This window comes from Condylura cristata, unplaced genomic scaffold (genome assembly GCF_000260355.1).
Source record: "Condylura cristata isolate star-nosed mole 26May11 unplaced genomic scaffold, ConCri1.0 scaffold00020, whole genome shotgun sequence".
NCBI lineage: Eukaryota > Metazoa > Chordata > Mammalia > Eulipotyphla > Talpidae > Condylura > Condylura cristata.
The window spans coordinates 31,429,790-31,434,596 of NW_004567121.1; positions in this window are offsets into that span (position 1 = coordinate 31,429,790).

Genomic DNA, 4,807 nt, shown 5'->3' on the forward strand with positions numbered 1-4,807 from the left:
CTGACTTAGCAGGATTCTTCCTAAAACTGGAAAATGCACACAGCACACAGCCCAGCACACAGGTCCTGGTGGACAAGCATTCAGGAGCCGGGCTAGTTAGGGAGGGGAGTGGTAGGAAAGGGGGGGCCACCCTGGAAACGGTGCTCTGAGTGGGGAGGCAGCAGCAGAGCTGGGAAGGAGCCCCATGGGGCCACACAGAAGCAGAGGCCTGAGCTCGCTGCCCGGGCACCCACATGCCCCGGGGATCCCAGGACCAGTGCAGCCGTGGCAGGGGGCTACAGGGGCAGGCACAGTGGGCGTGAAGCCAGGAGGCCTGTCTGAGCCCTGATCTGCTCTGACTTCCCTGGCAGCCCAGGTTGCTTGGGAACAGGGAGAGGGGAGCGTGCCACCAGCTCTCGGGACCTGTAAGCCCCAGGTCTGCTCCTGACCCCGGCTGCTCTGGCCTTAGAGCGCTAGACCACAGTCAGAGTGCATGGCAGGACCTCGTGGCTTCAGGATTCATGCTCTGTGCCAGCCTCCCGGGAGTGGCACTGGAGAGGTGGCAGACTCTTTTTCTAGCTCAGGAATTGGCACCTGCTTTGGGGATGTGGGGGTCACCTCTGGCTTTGCTTGGGAACTCGGGAACATGGAGGGTTCCCCCAGGGCACCCTAGCCAGTTCCAGAGAAACTGGACCCAGACTGCCATGAGAAATTCCTGGAAAAGTGGGCCCAACCCAGCAGGGGTCTCGCCATGTCCAGGGCAGGGTGCCGGGTAGGAAGTTTCCGCTGTCTTTGCTCTTTGGCGGGAGGAGGCCCTGGGCTTCCAGCAACTGTTTTTCCCAATCTGTGGCGCCAGACCCAGTTTGGTAAAAAGATCCTTGGAGAGAAGCAAGGGCAATAAAACTGGAATCACTGGGGCACAGGAAAAGGACGCAAAGGCGAACAATGTGGAGAGTGAAGGCAGGAAGAAGGGCCGACTGGGCGCCCGGGCTTCAGACTGCCCCCGTGACCCTGAGCTCAGGCAGTGTGGGCGGGGGTGGGGGGCAGGGAGGGGACCCAGAGGTGGAAAAACAGAGCGCGCAGGTAAGGGCAGGCCTGAGAAACGGGGTGCAGCCAGAGGAGGGTTTTCTGGGAAGGGCTGAAAAACAGCTGTCAGGCCAGGCCTTGGTTCCTGTCTCTGCTAAGAGGCTCTGAGCCAAGTTCACTTAGCAAAAGGGGTTCCTGCTGCATGCAAGACTACAGGGGAGAGGGGGAGGAGAGGGCCCTGCCCCTAGAGCCTGGAGCCTCCAGTGGTCTCACTGCACCTACCTTATGTTAGGTGAGTCTGGCACCTGAGGCCACCCAGCCCTCAGCTGGGAGACTACTCGCTCCCAGCCCACAGGCCTTGGCCACTTTCTCCCCAGCAGAAGCATCATTTCTTCTCTCCCTCCCCAGCAGAATCCTCCCCAGCTCTGGGGACTCACACAGGCAGGGCCCTGTCTGGAAGGCCACCTCGCTTTCTTAGCCTGGGCAGCCCCAAACACAGGGCGCCTCCCCCCATGGCAGGTCTGGGAGCACCATGAGGGGTGGCAGTTACCACTGTCCCTCCCGCCACCCTGAGCTGCTGAGGCCAGGCCAGACCATCTTTGTGTCTTGGCCTACGAGGACCAAGCCGGGCTGTGCTGAGAGCGGGAGTCCTGAGAGCATTTTGGAGAGCATAAGCCAAAGAGCCTGGTCCGAGGCCTGAGGGCTCTTTCAAAGGAAGTGGGAAGAAAGAGGGGCCAGAGCCTGGGAAACTTCCTACCTCGAGGGTCCTGACAGAGCAATACGTAAGCCAGATTCCAAATGCGGTGTCTTGGCCAGAAAAGGAGGGTGAGACTTGGCCTGAGACCCCGCGTGTGAGGCAGCAGCTGGCGTTACGGGGTCCAGGTCCTGGGTATCACGGGCCCTGGCAGAAGTGTAGCCAGAGAGGGTTGGTATGGGGCTAACTTGGGCCGGGAGGGGTCTGCTCCTCCCCAAAGGGCTAAATTTTTGCCCTCAGCCGGAGGCCAAAAGCCTTGGTTGGAGTCAGTCAGGTCGGAGTTCCTCCTGAAAGACCTGCTTGAGGGTCCTGATCCCAGAGAGCAAGACCGAGCGGGCCAGGGACAGGGCCTCCTGATGGCCTTTCCCTGAAGCAGAGGGACAGAGAGGTGGGGGTGGGGTAAGTGGGGGCAGGGCAAGGCTTAAGCCTGTGTGGGGTTTGACTTCATGGCTGCTCCCCAAGTCTGAACCCCAAGTCTGGCCTGTGACTTCAGGGCCCCACTGCCTACCTTTGGGAGCACAAGCTGGGCCAGGAGTCGGGAGGTAGTGGACACTCTCTGGGGTCAACAGAGTCAGGAGGGTCCTCAGGGCCCCAGGGGACTGGAGGCCCAGAGTAGTATGGCTGATAGACTCAGGTGGTCATGTGAAACACAGGTTAAATTTGAATTTCAGATGAATGAATAATTTTTAGTCTAACAATGCCCCAACTATCGCCTAGGACATAATTATACTAAAACAATTACTTGTTCATCCGAGATTTAAATATAGCTGAGTGTCTGTATTTTTACCCACACACCTGCCGCTCTACCCAGGAGAGGCCTGGTCTGAGGGGCACAGGGCTCACAGCTCGCCTGACTGTAGATCGTTTCTAAAACAAACACCACCTCCAGCGGCTTGCCCAGAAAAACAAAACGTGTAGCTTCCTGAGAACACATCATTGTCTGAAGGTGGAAGTCTGGGATTCTGAAGGAAAAAACAAGATTTTCTGCTGAGGAAGTATGAGTCACCGGCAAGCTGAAAATGTTTCTCTGACTTTTGGGAATGGGTCAACATGACCCCGTCCCCCTCCTCACACAACCATTTCTTCTGCTGCCCTGACAGGCTGAGCCCAACCAGGCTGGACTAGGCCGGCCCCTAAGAAGGCCAAGAACCCACATCGTGTGTTCCTCCCGCTTCTCCAAAGCAGCTGTCCAGTCGGGGCCACGTCCCACTGGCAGGGGAGAGACACGGGGGTAGGGGTGGGGGTGCTGACGAAGGAAGCCCAGTCACCCCCGGGAAAGGGCGAGAGGTGGGGTCACAGGTCAGAAAGTGGCCTTTCTAACTTGAGGTCAGTCATCCTGGCAAACTGAACACAAAGCCAGCCTCTCCTCAGCTGCAAAAGGCTGTCTAGCCCCAAGACATTCCAGGCATTCTTTGGGGTCCTTGTGGCCGAGGTCTGTGTCTGGGGGGAAGTGGGGCTTTGTGCAGAGAGGAAGCGGCTGGCTGACTGCAGACCCCTTTGTCTGGCTGCCAGCAGCCTGCCCTCTTCCCTCGGGCTCACCGTCTGTCTAGTCTGACTGACCTGGTCTGACTGGCCGGTGGGAGCGAGGAGTTGAGGACAGGGCTGTACCCTGCTGTTCTGCAGATCCTGAACCCGCCGTGCCTGGCAGTCCCCTGGCGTCTGGCCTCGGGAGGCCCAGTGGGGATCAGGTGGAGGACAAGGCCTGCTGCCCCTCAGTCCAGGGGCAGCACCTGAGGTGAAAGACAGCTTGGCCTGCCCAGGGGTCACCACACCGATTTGAATGCCAGCACAACCACTCATGACGGAGTGACCTTCTCCTAGTGATGTCAACTCTGCAGAACCTAGTTATGCCATCTGCAAATGAGCCAACAGTTCCTCCCAGACAATGTTACTGAGCAAAGGCTTCTAGCACACACTGGAGCCCAATAAATGTCACTCCACAGCGTCAGGTGTCACCGAGGGGGCTGGAGCCAGAGGTCCTCCATCCCTGTCCTCAGGGCTCACAGGGCAGTGAGGACACCCTCAGGAAGGAGAGCGGGGAGCTGGGGGCGGGGAACAAGCTGGGGACAGCTTGTGGCTGCCGCTGAGGCCATGTCAGAGCAGGAGGCCTCCCCGGGACCCTGTGCCCCCCATCATCCTGCACCCAGATGGTGAGGTGAGGCCCCGGGAGCCCTCAGAGCCCTGGGCAGCTGGGGCGGCCTGTCCTGTGCCTGCAGGAGGAGTCTCTGCTGCCCAACGGCGCTGGCGAGCGCCCGGGGTCGGGTGCAGCCTGCAGAGGCTACCAGTGAGTCCGGAGCCCGGGCGGCCTTCGCCCTACTTGGCTCCCTACGCATGGCTGGCACTGAGCCAGGGACTAGCTGTGCTCTGGGCCTCAGTCTTGAGCATCTCTGCTGGCGCAGACTGCGCCCTGCCGCTCCCCCCCTGCCCCCAGGCCCCAGGCAGCTGGGTAGCGCTCTGGTGGAAGTGACACACGGTCCCGCACCTTTGCTTGGGGGTGGGCAGTTTGGACACAGCAGGGCTCCCCTGCACTGGGAGAAAAGCACAGCCGTTGAAGTCCCGCCGTTCTTCCCTGGGTCCCCACGTGGACTCTGGCTTCAGGAGCAGAAATGCCTGACTCGGCAGAGGCCCTGTGAAGAGTCCCGGGCCGCACCCCCACAGCAGCTGCCTCAGCAGGACGGGCAAGGCCTGAGCCCCGGCACCTCCGAGATGCCGTCCCTCGGTGCTGACACAGTGGCCTGCCACCCTGAGCGGCACCTTCTAGGCCTCTGCTGCTCGCGTGGTGTCTGGCCAGCTGTAGCAGCAACAGGGAGCCGGCAGGAGCCCCCCAGCTGCCCTCCCCAGTCTCCCAACCAGGACCTGCGTTAGTTACAGCAAGCCGCCAGGTCGCGGCTGGGCTCACTCACACGCAGGGCCGCCAGCAGCCCTGCCAGCAGCCCTCTGGGCTGAGGGCAACGTTCTGTCCTTGCGCTGTCCACACCAGCCACATGCGATATGAGCGTTTGAAACATGACCGTTAATGGTTGGTAGGACTGTAATATGGCAGGCCGC